This window comes from Dipodomys merriami, unplaced genomic scaffold, assembly GCF_024711535.1.
Source record: "Dipodomys merriami isolate MVZ:Mamm:240054 unplaced genomic scaffold, mDipMer1.0.p SCAF_20, whole genome shotgun sequence".
Classification (NCBI taxonomy): domain Eukaryota; kingdom Metazoa; phylum Chordata; class Mammalia; order Rodentia; family Heteromyidae; genus Dipodomys; species Dipodomys merriami.
Genome location: NW_027203382.1, coordinates 22,965,223 through 22,981,255, shown reverse-complemented (window position 1 = coordinate 22,981,255; position 16,033 = coordinate 22,965,223). Strand labels below are relative to the sequence as shown.

At 39.2% G+C, this 16,033-nt stretch overlaps 1 long non-coding RNA gene across 4 annotated transcripts in view; it reads left to right on the top strand.

The window, feature by feature from the left end:
* LOC138832836 (uncharacterized) overlaps positions 1 to 16,033 on the top strand; it is a 58,914-nt gene that overhangs the window by 19,720 nt on the left and 23,161 nt on the right. For 2 of the 4 annotated variants that reach the window (XR_011373704.1, XR_011373705.1), the window contains exon 3: positions 383 to 458. This is a non-coding gene — a long non-coding RNA (uncharacterized lncRNA). Of the gene's footprint in view, positions 1 to 382; positions 459 to 14,800; positions 14,935 to 16,033 lie in introns of all 4 variants that reach the window. The other 2 variants (XR_011373703.1, XR_011373706.1) reach the window with 2 other exon arrangements.

Below are 16,033 nucleotides of genomic sequence, written 5' to 3'. Positions count from 1 at the left end.
ATGAAAAACAAGCTGCATATGATGGAATTTGCATGAAATGTCCAAAAGAGGAAAAAATCACTAATGACATAGAGATTGGGGATAGAAATGTTCTAGAATTAGATGGTGGTTGTTATGACTTTAATATGAAATGACCCCCAGGGACTCGTATATTGAACATTTGGTTCCCAGCCAGTACCATTACTTGGAAGTTTCTGGATACTTTAGGATATCATACCTACCTGGAGGAAGCAGGTTACTGGGGGCATGCTTTTGAGGGTTATTTCTGGTCCCTAGTTCATTCCTTTCTGCTTTCAGGCCTCTGCGCCACCACAGCCTATCTACCATAATCGGCTGAAACATGAGCTATATAAATCTTTGTTCTTTTAAACTGTTATATCAGGCATTCTATCACACTGACAAGAGAGCTACTGCAGTGCTGATGGGTATATAACCTACCAATACAGCACCAAGAAGAGGTGAGTTTTTTTTTTTATTGTAAAGATACTATACAGAGGGTTACAGTTACATGAGTGAGGTAATGAGTGCACTTCCTTTCGAACATTGTTACCCCCTCCATTGTTTTCCCCCTACCATCCCCTCCCTCCCTACCTTCCCCGAGGTTCTTTTTTTTTTTTTTTTTGATTGTGATTAAGTGATTACATAATTTCCGGAATTTCACAGTATTGTGGGATAATGATGCTCATTTAAAGTCACAAGTTCATTCTAACTTTCCTGGAGCAAATTGTCTATCACAGTCTGTAACATATAACGGTGTTCACATGTTATACACCATACATGTGATCAGCAGCATGGGACTATTTAGTAGTGGTTCAACCAGATGAGTGGGAGTTCTTTGTTTCTTAAGTTCTGTTAGTTTTGTTGTATCACCTAACATTTTGGATTTAGCATCCACTTATCAGGGAGACCATGTACCGTTTGTCTCTTCGCTCTTGGCTTACCTCGCTCAACATGATTCCTTCTAGCTCCATCCATTTCCCTGCAAATGCCATTATTTTGTCATTTCTAATGGCTCCATAATATTCCATTGTGTATAGATACCACAATTTTTGGTTCCATTCATCTGTGGTGGGGCATCTGGGTTGTTTCCATATCCTAGCTATTGTGAACAGTGCTGCAATAAACATGGAGGTACATGTGTCCTTGTATATTGATTCCTGTTGTTCAGGGTAGATGCCCAGAAGTGGTATGACTGGGTTGTAAGGGAGGTCAATCTTTAGCTTTCTAAGGACCCTCCAGACTGCTTTCCAAAGTGGTTGTATAAGTGTACATTCCCACCAGCAGTGTAATAGGGTTCCTAGAAGAGGTGAGTTTTTTAGCATGTGACTTGTACTATAATGTGTAAAGAAAAATATTGTATGTATTAATGTGTGAGTACAGGTATTTTTGTAGGACAAAATCCGAGGATTTGGGGGTCAAAAATCATATGCAGGGCTGGGAAGGTGGCTCAGTGGTAGAACACTTGCCTTGCATGCATGAGGCCTGGGTTCGATTCCTCAGCACCACATAAGCAAAAAAGAAAACGCCGGAAGTGGCGCTGTGGCTCAAGTGGTAGAGCGCTAGCCTTGAGCTGAAGAGCTGTGGGGCAGCTTCCAGGCCTAGAGTTCAGGCCCCACGACCGGACCCCCCAAAAAAAAAAAATCATATGCAGTCGGGTGCTGGTGGCTCATGCCTTAATCCTTATCTACTCAGGAGGCTGAGATCTGAGGATCAAGGTTCAAAGCCAGCCCAGGCAAGAAAGTCCATGAGACTTATCTCCAATAAACTACTAGAAAATCAGAAGTGGCTCTGTGGATCAAGTGGTAGAGCACTAACCTTGAGCTGAAGAGCTGAGGGACAGCACCCATGCCCACAGTTCAAGCCCCACAACTGACCAAAAAAAATGCAATTTAATGTATAATTTAGATAGATTTTGCTGAATTCTTTCCCAGATTGCATACCAATTTATTTTTCTATTAACACACACAAGAGGGCTTGTTTCTGCATAGACTTGCCAGTGGAGTATGTTGTCAAACATTTAGTTTTGGCAGAATGATAGATTAAAAACAACAACAACAACAAAAAACAGTATCTCAATACAGTATAAATTTTCTGCTTTCTCATGAGTAAAATTGAGCTTTTCCCCTTATTTCCTATTTTTTTTAAAAAAAAAAAAAAGCACATTTAACCCATTGGAAATGCTCACTTGTATGTCATATTTGTTATATAGGATTCTGTAATTCTTATGGCAAGCCAGAGCTTGCTCTGTTTCCAGCCCTCTCAATCAACCCCAATTTCAGCTCTACCCTACAGTTTAGTGTATAATTATTCAAATTAGCAATGAGTCTCTTTGGCAACAAATTAAACCTCTGTAGAAAATGAACCAAGTGCCATAAAAAGAAAATAGAAGCTGAATGTTTAGCTTTTGAATCTGAGCTTTTGAAAACCAAACAAAAGAATACAGCCTCTCCAAATCACTGCTTACCCTATAATCTTTGGATCCTGACATCTGATCTTCCCAGGATTAAATTAATGGCATGTAGTTCTTCTAGCAAGAAAACACTATTCATTCTAGAAACACATTTATTTTCATAGCTCCTTCCATCACTGAAGATTAATCCACCATCTGTGTAATAACTTGGATGACAAACGTGCCCATTTTCTGGGTGGAAAAAAACAGATTCATATGAGAATTCCCAAGTGGAGATCAATTATAAGGCTGCCTGCCAATCACATTTGGCAGATCCAATTTTCAGTAGAAGTGGTTGAAACTCAACAATTTTAAAACAAACAATTTAAATCTAATCTAGTGTTAAGTACCTCCAACTTCTGAGTAGATATGTGACTTAGTAGTTTAGTTTAGTTGAGTGTTCCTCCTAGTGGCATTTTCTTCAACTAAATCTGAAATCTTTTTTTTTTTTTGGGTCCGGTTGTGGGGCCTGAACTCTGGGCCTGGGCGCTGTCCCTCAGCTCTTCAGCTCAAGGCTAGTGCTCTACCACTTGAGCCATAGCGCCACTTCCGGCTTTTTTCATTTTGCTTATGTGGTGCTGGGGAATTGAACCCAGGGCCTCAGTCATGCAAGGCAAGCGCTCTACCATTGAGCCACCTTCCCAGCCCCATAAATCTGAAATCTTAAGTCTCTGAATTTTATAGCTGTCATTCAAGATCATAGAAACAATGAAAGCCAGAGCTGGAATGATAGTGAGATAAACATTTCTGGAGCATAACTATATGCCAGGCTCTGTTCTAAGAACTTTAGGAATGATAGCTCATTTGACTTCCACAGTGGCTTATGAAATATGGTTTATAACTGTTTCCTCTTACTTAGGAAAAGAAAACAAAGCATTAGAGATTAAACAATAGGAAGTGGCGCTGTGGCTCAAGTGGCAGAGCACTAGCCTTGAGCTGAAGAGCTGAGGGACAGGGCCCAGGCCCAGAGTTCAAGCCCCATGACTAGATAAAAAAAAAAAGAAAAAAGATTAAACAATGTGCCTAAGATCACCTAGCAAATAACAGAGTTAAGATTTTTAATCTTGAATGTCTGTTCCTATTGACTGTGTCCCAAACTTCTACTGTACATTAAACCTCTGGAACAATCTAATCCAACATCCATGTTATTTGTTTGCTTGTTTGCTTTTTGCAATGCTGAGATCTAACTAAGGGCTTCATGCTAGGAACAGCAAACTAGCATGTACATGCTGCATCCCCAGGCTTTCAACATTCATTTTGGGATCAAAGAATCTGAGATTCAGAGATGTATAGTGCTCCCTCTTTTTGGTATAATAGTACATAAAGGAGAATGTTTCAGACTTACATGAAATATTACTGTCATTATTATTCTTTGGCAAGAGAGGATTTGACTTCAGGGCTTCATGCTAGCTAGGCAGCTAGGCACTCTACATTTGAAGTATGTCGCCAGCCGTTTTTTGGTTTTTTAATTACCTTTAAGTGGAATAAAATACTTTTGCCCAGGTAGGTCTGCACTGTGATTCCCTGATATATACCCTATATAGCTGAGATGACAGATATTGTTTGAATTAGAATCTTACTAACATTTTGTCTGGGTGGGTCTCAAACTGCAATCCTCTGGATCTCTCCTTCCCAAAGTAGCTGGAATTGTGAGTTTAACTCATTGTGCTTGGTTTTTTATATGAATTATACATCATCCCAGTCAGGATGAGTTCAGAGAAATGGCAGCATAACTTATTTTTAATAATTTTAAGTGAAATTGTGTTCCATGAAATATGTGGGGCATATTTACACAAAGAAATTATTCATTGTTAGCTGGGAATAATCATACATGCCTGTAAGCACTCAGATGGTAGAGGCAGGAGGATAGAATGTTCAAGGCTACCCTGTGCTACATAGTGAGTTTATGGTCAGCCTGGCTTACATAGCTCAAAATATTATGTCCATTTTGCAGCAGACAAGATTAAGTAATATGTTCCAAACAATTGTTGACCCTATTTGATGTTGCCATTGTTGAATATGGTAGGTACTAACCAAATGTAGCCACTTAAGTGAAAATGACATACAATTGAGTTTCACAATTATAAGCTACATTTCAAAAGCCTATGTCTACCATAAAATGGTTCTATCAGGTTCAGGGCTATGTGACCCATGCTGTTGCACAGGGTCCCAAGATTAAGTGGCCCATGCCTTGCTGGTGGTGTCATGAAAGTCTAACGTACCTTGCATTTGCATTTTGCACTGGGTCTAGAAAATTATGCACCAAGTCCTGATGACAGAAAGTTTTATTAGTTATAACCTAAGAGGTTATAACTGCAACAGATCTTACTGAAGGAGGGTTTGAACTCAGCAGTACTGCCAATAGCTCCTCCTGTCTAGAGTAAAAATACTTTGTCCAACTTCCCCTCCCCATCAGGGATCAACAAAATAGAAACTTTTACACAGGATTTGTATTATATGCAGTGTAGTCAAGTCCTGATCCCTCTTTCTCTGCCATTTGTTTGTTTGGTTTTTTTTGATACTAGGGCTTGAACTCTGGGCCTTGCGTACTACCACTTGAGCCCCAACCATTTCACTGTTTACTTGGAGATGGAGTCTCTCAGACTTTTCTAGTTGGCTGTTTTTGAAGCACAATTCCCCAGAGCATCTAGAATTATAGATGTGAGGCACTGATGTCCTGCTTGAGGCTGCTCTTGCCCCATTTCATGCTCATATATGCACTGTAACTCACATGATATTGCCCAAAAGTCTCTCCTAAAAAAAATAAATAAAACCAAACCAAACAACTAACATTGACATTGTATTCAAACTCAGTCTTCCATTGCCTGAAAACTCTCAGTGATGAGCATCGAGCCATTTGACTAGACTCATAGCTGCCCCATCAACTCCAATAATCAAAATATGCTGACTCATCTCAATTACAGCATGGCTTATGCTTTTATCTTCCTAGGCCATGAAGTTTCCACAATTAGAGGACAAGTGGAAATCTTAAGCCGGAAATCCTATCTCAGGGTCTTCACTTGTCAGCTTATGAAATAAACTTAATTCCGTATATCTACAACTTTTAGAGAGGCCTGGAGTTAGTCTTCCTGATGTGGTTTTCTTGAGGTGTATTGCTTAGGAAGCTACCATTTGTCAAAGGGTACATTAGGGATGTAAATTTTGAGTTTATCTCAGAGGGTATTGGGAAATGCATAATGAAACCACCACAAATCCTGTGCCTTATGGGAAAACTCTATGACAGCAAATACCAAGATGATCATGAAAATCAAGTGGTAATTAGCTCCATTGGCTAAATAATTAAGTGAGCCAAAAATACTGTTTAACAAATAAAATTTTAGATATTTAATATTAAAGTAATTGTACAACAGTTTCAGAATAGCTTTGAGAATATGAAAGTGCTGGCTTGAGGGTAGTTCTCTGTATAATGGGAAGGGAAAAGCAGCAATAAATGGTGTAAAAAGCACATTAAAAGCTGCACATGGGGCTGGGAAGGTGGCTCAGTGGTAGAGCTCTTGCCTTGCATGCCTGAGGCCCTGGGTTTGATTCCTCAGCACCACATAAGCAAAAAGAAAAAAGCCGGAAGAAGCGCTGTGGCTCAAGTGGTAGAGCTCTAGCCTTGAGCTGAAGAGCTGAGGGACAGTGCCCAGGCCCAGAGTTCAGGCCCCACGACCAGACCCAAAAAAAAAAAAAAAAGCTGCACATGTTTCATAAATCCATACTTTCTATTAAGTATGCCAATGGGTGCTCATATTTAATGTCGTACTTGAGTCTTTATTAATTAAAATATTGTTTCTTTAGCATTTGTGTGATTGAATATCATAGAGCATTAGGCTAGAATCAACACAGCATATTTTTGCCTTCCAAATGATTGAAACCTGAGTTTTTAATCATTATGTTATTCCTAACATAAAGAATTGTTGTATATTTACAATCATTCCTTCCTAATAGTAGTCTATATTTGTTACTACTATATATAGTAGTCTATATTTGTTACTACTATATATAGTAGTCTATATTTGTTACTTTGCTCATTCACCTAAATGTTTACCTATTTTTGGCTACGGTAGCTAGGTACAGGAGTTACAAAGGGAAATAGCACACGATCTCTGTCTTTAAGAACATTACAGTCTGGATGGAAGAGACATATTTGTAAACAGATAATTACCATTAATTCTTACAACCTGGATAAATGTATAAAAGACTTTGGTGGAACATGAGAAGGGGGAATGAACACATAGGAAAGATACACCTGCAAATCTATATTCATCAAAGTCTTGCTTATGGTAGCCAAGCTGTGGAATCAGCCAAATGCCCAGAACTAGTGAATAGAAAATGTATGTGTGTATGTGTATGTCTTTTTATTACTCTCTCTCTCTCTTTCTCTGTACTAAGGACTCAGGGCAAACAGTTTACCAACTGAGCCACATCCTTAGTCCTATTGCTTTTAGTTTGTTTTTCAGACAGAACCTTGTGTAAATTATTCTAGTAGCTAGGATTACAGATATGTACAACCATGCCTTGCTTCTTTTTCCAGTTCTTTATTAGACTAAGCCTTATTCAAAACATTTTAAAAATGTGATATACTTTGTCCTAAGCAGATATGCATGAATATATCTCCAATTTTTTCTAAATATTGACATACAAAACTTTTAAGTATCTCTGTCTTTATTTGACTTGCTTCCATTATTCTACTGAGTGCTTTTAATACTTTGTATATATGTTTACAGATCTTTTTCTGTTTATTTTCCTTTTCTTGCCAGTCCTGGGGCTTGAATTCAAGGCCTGAGCACTGTCCCTGAGCTTCTTTTTGCAATCTTCCACTTCAGCCACAGTGCTACTTCTGTCTTTTTCTGTTTATGCGATACTGAGAAATCAAGCCCAGGGCTTCATGCATGCTAGGCAAGCGCTCTACCACTAAGCCACTTTCCCAACCCTCTTTGTTCATTTTCATCTATGCATATAGATGTACATTTGTGTGTATATATGTATATATAAATATACTTACATACAAATGAGAAAATAAATATTGTTCTCCAATTTGTTTTTTTTTAACTTACCAGTTCATCACAGGCATTGTTTCATTCTATATTAAAATCCAAAATTTGGGATGACTATATTTTAGCCAATTCCATATGGTTAGAAATTCATAATTTTCTCCCAAGTTTTCACTCTTATAAATGCTAGCATGAACACCCATTAACATCTTTATGTACATGTAAAGTATTTCTTTAGACTATAAATATAACTAAGAGTGAAATAGTTAAAGATGATGATAACTACTGCCATATATTCTTACCAACCCATGTAGCAATATGTACTCCTTACCAGCTTGTTAGAGGAAGGTCTGTTTCCCCACACATTAACCAAATAAGAATATTGTAAAGAGATAAACATTTTGATTATCAGTTGGCAGAAACCTTACATTTCTATTTCCCTGACTTGGGGTGAGATCAAGAATCTTCCATATGGGCTGGGAAGGTGGCTCAGTGGTAGAGTGCTTGCCTTCCATGCCTGAGGCCCTGGGTTCGATTCCTCAGCACCACATAAGCAAAAAGAAAAAAGCCGGAAGTGGCGCTGTGGCTCAAGTGGTAGAGCCCTAGCCTTGAGCTGAAGAGCTGAGGAACAGCGCCCAGGCCCAGAGTTCAGGTCCTACGACCGACAAAAACAAAACAAAACAAAACAAAAAAAACACATTTATTTAAGAGACAGAGTGTTGGTTGAAAGAACTCATCATTAACAGACAGATCTAAAAGAAAAAATAATGTAAAAAAAGAAAAAATAATGTAAAAATAAGAGAAGAATTTTTCTAATGAACAGGAAAAAAGTAAAGAAAGGTAGATGAAAATATATAGCTCGATGTTCAAGTGATTGCTAGCTTGAGGTAATGCTCAGTACTACCAAAAAAAGTATATTTCTATATACAGAGTTATTTACACATTTCAATCTGCATTTACATTATTTTTTGAAAATTATATATTAAACATATAAGACGTTCATTTATGGAACACAGTAGAATCTGAACCCATGTGTGATAATTTCCAAGTGACGATTACTAATTACACCCCTGTCCTGGAATAATAACACCCCTGTCTTGAAAACCTGAATTTCACAATGCAGCACTATTTCAACCTTCTGATATTACTTTATCAAGAAAAAAATCATCCCTTTTTATAGAATAGCAACTTCAGACAGTAGAAAGGTTATATGTCAGATATTTCACTACCAGTTATTTATTGTTTCTTTTTTTACTTGATTATCGAGGTAGTTTTAAATGGGAGTTGGGCAGTTCTAGTTCCCTTTTCACTGGACTAAATATGTAACCCTGACCTCATTTTCTTAGACTTTAAATCTATCTATGCTAAATTTTAGACAAGGAGGAGTCTTTCTTGGATCATGATACTTTTTTTGTGTGCCAGTCTTGGAAATTGAACTCAGGGCCTAGGCACTGTCCCTGAGCTTTTGTGTCAAGGCTAGCACTCTATCACTTGAGCCACAGCTTCACTTTTACCATTATGGTAGTTAATTAAAGACTCTCATAGACTTCCTTGCCTAGGCTAGCTTTGAATTGTGATCCTCAGATCTCAGTCTCCTGAGCAGCTATGAGTATAGGTGTGAGCCACCAGTGCCTAGCCATGATACTCTTTTAATGGATGTATCAGCTTCTTAGATTTGCTATTACCTTCATAAAACTGCAACAGAATTAACAATGATCAACATAGAAGAAAAGCAAAATAGCAGCACTGAATATTTCTACCAACATACTTCTGATATAAAACTAAAGGAATTGTTGAACTTCAAATAAATTTGTCTCTACCACAAGATAACGCTATTTCCTAAAGAACTTTATGCATGCTAAAATATGAAAAGTGGATTCATGGTGGGTATTTTTTGGTGGAGGGGTAGGTGCTTTACTATTCTAGTCACATCTCCAGATCTGTGTGTGTGTGTGTGTGTGTGTGTGTGTGTGTGTGTGTGTGTGTGTGTGTGTTGATATTGGGGCTTGCACTCAGGTCCTGGGTGCTGTCTCTTAGCATTTTTGCTCAAGGATAGTGCTCTACCACTTGTACCACAGCTCTACTTCCAGCTTTCTTGTGTTTGTTTGTTTGTTTTTTGTCAGTCGTGGGGCTTGTACTCTGGGCCTGGGTGTTGTCCCTCAGCTCTTCAGCTCAAGGTGAGCACTCTATGACTTGAGCCACAGCTCCACTTCCAGTTTTCTGAGTGGTTTATTGGAGATAAGAATCTCATGGAATTCCCTGCTGGGGCTGGCTTTGAACCATGATCCTCAGATCTCAGCCTCCTGCATAGCTAGGATTACAGGCGTGAGCCACCAGCGCCCAGCTTTTTTGGTGGTTTATTAGAGGTAAGAGTCTTGTAGACATTCCTACCCAGGCTAGTATGGGTTTTTCTGCCCAAATTGTCTTTAAATGACAATCCTCAAATCCTCAGCCTTCTGATTAGCTAGGATTACAGGCAAGAGCTGCCAGCACCCAGCTTCCAGCATCTTTTGTTTTGGTTATTTTCAAGGTAAGGTCTCTCCTTATATGCAGTCCAGCCTAGGCTTCACTCCTCCTACTCATGCTTTCTCGTGTCACCAGGGATGATAAGTGCTCCCTCTGTGCCCAGCCATTGTGTGTCCCCCATAGCTCAGATAAAGGACATACCACCATGGCCCACCATTGCTTGGGATCTTTCATGCCCAAGCTGGCTTTGAACAGCATCACTATGCTTTAAAAAAAAAATCTAATTGTACTTTCCATCAGTGCACACCTACTTTAAAACATGAGAGTATTCACATCTTCACACTTCTAGTCATCCTTTCATCTTCTTCCATCCCAGTGCAAAACATTTATCTTTAATTGAATCATCCTAATTCTCACAGTTTTGAACAGGTACAGACAATGCATTGGACAACCCTCTGCCTACACCTCTGCTATTCTCAATACTTTTTAACATGGAAGTAGTTGTTTCTTAACCGCCCCTCTCCCTCCTGTTGACTCCTAACCCAAAACTGCCTTCACAACTCAGGAGCAGCAACTCTAGATTTCCTTTCTCATTGTCTTCTCTCTCTTAAAGCCTATGCAAAAGTAAGTGGGAAAACATCTAGAGGACAAAACTCCAGAAGTTTACAGAGATCACAGGAAAGAAGCTGCATGAGTTTTCATAATACCAAAATTTTCAGGAAGGACAGATATAGACCCAAGATCTCTAATGATACAACTCGTTTCTGAGAACTAAAGTCGAGGAAGGAGGTACAGAGAGGGATGATAGATATTCCACGTCCAAAGCTAAAGTACACAGAGGGAGATAAACTTCATCTCAGGGCCTTGCCATTAGCCTGCTCATTTTCCCTGCGTCCTGCATGTGTAAACAGAGAACTCAGTATTTAGAGCTACACATCTGGCTTGACAGCAGGCAGTATTCAGTTAATGGTAGTTCAGAGAAATTGCTATGTTTGCAGCTGTTTCTTCTTGATAAAATAATTGTTGTTTCAAATGGGAAATTATTGTGTAGGATTGGAATCAAATGAAAATGTGATGCCTTAGCAAATCTTGATTTAGTGGTATATAAATAGGTTTAGAGAAAGGAAGGTATAACAATTTTTTTAAAAGAAAATATGATCAGAGGGGGCTGGGAAGGTAGTGGTAGAGCGCTTGCCTTGCATGCATGAGGCTCTAGGTTTGATTCCCAACCACCACATAAGCAGAAAAAGCCAGAAGTGGCACTGTGTCTCAAGTGGTAGAGGGCTAGTCTTGAGCTGAAGAGCTAAGGGACAGCACCCAGGCCCAGAGTTCAGGCCCCACGACCAACCAAAAATAAATTATATATATAGATAGATAGATAGATAGATATAGATATAGATATATATATAGATATATATGACCAGAGATAAGTCCTTTTCCAAAGAGCTGAAGAAATGTGACCTAGGACTGAAGAATTATGTTCACGTTTCTTCAACAACTGCACGTATTTTCTAACAGCATGTCATGGAAAGCATACATACTTTTACAATCTGCTTTGCTCACATTAAAAAGCTCAGGGGCAAGATGGGGGCCAGTGGCTCATGCCTGTAATCCTAACTACACTCAGGAGGCTGAGATCTGAGGATCGCAGTTCAAAGCCAGCCTGGGCAGGAAAGTCCCTGAAATGCTTACCTCCAATAAACTACCAGAACACGGGAAATGGTGCTGTAGCTCAAGTAATAGAGTGCTGGCCTTGAGCTGAAGAGCTGAGGAATAGTGCTCAGGCCCAGAGTTCAAGACCCATGACTGACCAAAAAAAAAAAAAAAAGCTCAGTGGCTATTAGTAGGCATGGGAAAACCAGGAAGAACAGCAATGTGTACAATGTGTATGTTTTTTTTGTTTTTTGTTTTTTAATACAAGGCCTTAGGTCGAGCATCAAGCTGTGATTTTTCTTTTCTTTTCTTTTGTGGGTCAAAGGGCTTGAACTCTGAGCCTGGGCACTATCCCTGAGCTTTTAAGCTCAAAGCCAGTGCTTGCCTAGCATGCACGAACCCTGGGTTTGATTCCTCAGTACCACATAAACAGAAAAAGCCAGAAATAGTGCTGTGGCTCAAGTCATAGAACAGTACCTTGAGCAAAAATGCTCGGGACAGCATCAGGACCCTGAGTTCAAACCCTGGACTAGCACAAACAAACAAAACATCTTTGGGGTGTTTTTTTTAAAATCATAAGTAATTTCAAAGCAGACACCCTGAAAACATTACAGAAAGGAATAGGAGAAATTCTAGGGCTCCTTGGCACAGGCCAAAAATTTTCTTAATACAGATCTAGAAACACAACAAATCAAAGAAAGGTTGGACAAATGGAATTGCATGGAACTGAAGAGTTTCTGCATGGCAAAGGACATAGCTAGCAATATCAATAGAAAGCCCACGGATTGGGAGAAGACCTTCACTAGCCATATAACAGACAAGGGTCTCATATCTAAAATATACTTAGAACTCAGAAAACTAAGTCCCCCAACAACAAATCTTCAAAGAAACAACTGCCCAATAAATAAGTGGGCTAAAGACTTAAAGAGAAACTTATCTGAAGAGGAAAGAAGGATGGCCAATAGACACATGAAGAAATGCTCAACCTCCCTAGCCATAAAAGAAATGCAAATTAAAACAACATTGAGATACTACCTCATACCAGTTAGAATGGCTATAATCAAGAACTCTGATAACAACAGATGCTGGAGGGGATGTAGCCAAAAGGGAACCCTACTGCATTGTTGGTGGGAGTATAAACTTGTTCAACCCAGCAGTATGAAGGTTCCTCAAAAGACTCCATATAGACTCAGCAATCCCACTTTTGGACATTTACTCAAACAATCACAAACAAGGGTATACGAAAGCTACCAGCACAACTATGTTTATCACAGCATTATTTACCATAGCTAAGATATGGAAAAAACACAGATGCCCCTCAATAGATGAATGGATCAAGAAAATGTGGTGTGTCCCTTATTTGCAATAACTAGTATAAGACTAGGACAAGCAGAAAAAGTAAAAAACTATATACATATAAGATGATGTTAAGTGAAATGAACCCCAAGATAGGAACACAACTGATTTTTTCTTGCTTGCTATTGTTTTTAACATATTTAAAATGTACTATGTGATTTTTTTTGTTTCTTTTGTATGTTCCTCCCGGCCCTGCATCTTGTGTATACATTTTTCTAATTTGGGGAGGGGAAGGGAAATAACAAAATGCTGACATAAGGATACAAGTTGACCCATTGTAACAATGAGATGTACAAGACACTGTGTTGAAAACAAACTTTACAATTGGGGGGCAGGAAGATGGGGAGGGAAGGGATGGTAGGGGATAAACAATGGAGGTAACAATGCTCAATAGGAAATGTGCTCATTACCTTACTCATGTTACTGTAACCCCTCTGTACACTATTTTTACAATAAAAAATAAAAATAATAAATAACTTGAAATTGTCTTAGTAGAATAGTACAGGATTGTTGGTCTGTCTTATTTCTTCTGCATGAAACTAAAATGATCATGTCATGGCTGAATTCTCTAGAAACTAAGAATGACAGAGCTTTGAGATGCTTTGTTAAGGACAATACTAGTGAAAAGTAAGAGAAGAAAGGGAGAAAGCAGATTGGACAGAAGAAAAAAAAAGGTCTTATCTGACCTGGCACAGAATGCTAGGAGAGTAATTTCCAAGATCTCATAGGTCTACCACACACAGCCTCCAGATGGCTGCTACCCCAGGAAGAGAGAGCCTTTGGGCAAAGCAACTCACCGGATAAAGTTTATAGCTAGACTGCTGAGTGCTTAGCTAGTACTGAGCATCAAGTTCTTTCTTGTCTGAGATCTGGGTAGTAAATCTTACATCTATCTTAACATCTATCTTAACAGAAAACGGAAGTCTGAAAGCCTGTCTCATGTAGATTAACACTAGAGCTTTGATCAAGCTAATTATTTTTGGTGATCCTCACTTTTTTTTTTTTTTGCCAGTCCCAGGGCTTGAACTCAGCCTGGACACTGTCCCTCAGCTCATCATCTCAAGACTAGCGCTCTACCACTTGAGCCACACTGCCACTTTCAGCCTTTTCTGCTTATGTGGTGCTGAGGAATCCAACTCAGGGCTTCATGCATGCAAGGAAAGCACTCTACCACTGAGCCACCTTCCCAGCCCATGTCCTCACTTTTTATATATAAAAATATCCCCTTTTAATGAAGGATAGAAAAGATGAAGACACAGATATAATGATGGAGAAATCATGGGCATCTCTTTCACTCACCATCCTTACCTGGCTGTCATTCCTTTCTGTTCTGCCTTCTTCCATTTATTCTCCCCCTTTTCATTCTCATTCACTAGCTTCTTAACATTGTACAGGAGATTGTTGAATGGTTTCACATAAGAAGCAATACCCATGGCTTGTAATCAAAGTAAATTTCTTTGTTTTGGACCACCATGAACAGAACTGCTGTGAACAGTCGTGGACTGTGTGGGATATGTTTTCAGTAATCATGGGTATTGAGAATGGAATCACTGAGTTGAAAGATTTGGAAGAGTACTGAGAGATTTCTGCATTGATGGGAGCTAGAATTTGTCCTTGAGCTGGAATCACCATCCACTTCATTCTGGGTATGGCTACTTGGATGATCTTTTAAAATCCTTTTATTATCAACAAGTACCTGACCATTATATGAGCAACTCTGTGTTTCTGATTGAGTTATTAAATTTCATTTAGCTATCTTAATCAAATTATGTCTTTCTAAAATGAGGTTGCCACAGAGTTAAAAGAAAAAATGTCTTTCTCCTGACTTGAAAAGAATTGTTTTTGAGAGATTCCTTTTTATTCTGTTATTTCCTCACAGGAAATCATGAGACTAGAACCCTGCCAGAGGGGATGTATGCAGGTCTTATTTCCTCCCCAGTGTCTCCTCAAAGACTGAAATGAAACTGAACTAGATTGCGGTCTTCTGTGGATCACGTGGTGAACGTCTCACATGTAATAGATGCCTTTCATAATCTAGTGAGCATGGGTTTAGGAAGTGTACAGTCAACCGCTGGCTTTGCTTTAGATACATTATTCCAACTAAAGAATGAGAATGGGGAAATCTCTTCTGAAGTAATCAAAGGACCCATTGTCAGTTTCCTGGAAGTCACAAGCAAAGAAGTCCTGGACTCCAATAGGGAAGGATTTCATCCTTTTTCTTGCAGTTAGTGAATTTGCCTGGGTAAAGAGGACATACTCCATCATTGTGACATGTTAAGGTGAAATATGGAAATGGCTGCATGGAATCCTCAATGCAAAGTGGTGGCTGGTTGACTACAGGACAAATATTCAAATTTCCATTTTGTGTTCTAACTTTTGCGTGTTCCAGTTCCCCTAGAATATTTCTAAGTTGTCCGCAACATTTTGAGTGTTATGGTTCACTGTTAACCTTGGTTGAGGTAAGTGAAGGGATGAACCTGTGCTCACAGCTGAAGCAGAGTGTGTATGTGCTTCTCCTCATTCTGCCCTCTCTGGGGAGTCACCTTGGTAGTAGCTGTCCCATTGTTGAGTGGAGGTTATGGCTGAGTTGAGAGTATCTGTTTATAAGTCAGGTAGTAAGGGAAGTACAAGTGGACACAATTACAACTTAAGCAAGTTTTCTCATAATATTCCAGGGGAGAAAATTGATTAAAGGATGGAGACATAGTCTGAAAATAAACATATACAATATACATATGGGACTGACTATTGCTATGATTTGGATATGGTCTGAATGTGACCTCCAAGGTTTCACGTACTGAAATTGAGTCATCATTGTGATATATTAAGAGAGTAGACATTTAATCAGATCATGGTGTGGAGAGAAGGGACCAGTGAGTACTGATAGATAAGGTTAGTGGGTTGGAGTCTCCACAGTTGAATCCTGGTGGCTTTATAAGAAAAGTACGTTAGACCACAAGATACACACACACACACACCACACACACACACACACACACACACACACACACACGTGCTTCCTGTCTCTTTCTGCCAAGTGCCATGGGGCATTTGGAACTCTGCCAACAAAAGGGCATCAGCAGAGGTTGACATGTGGGTGGCCCAATAATGG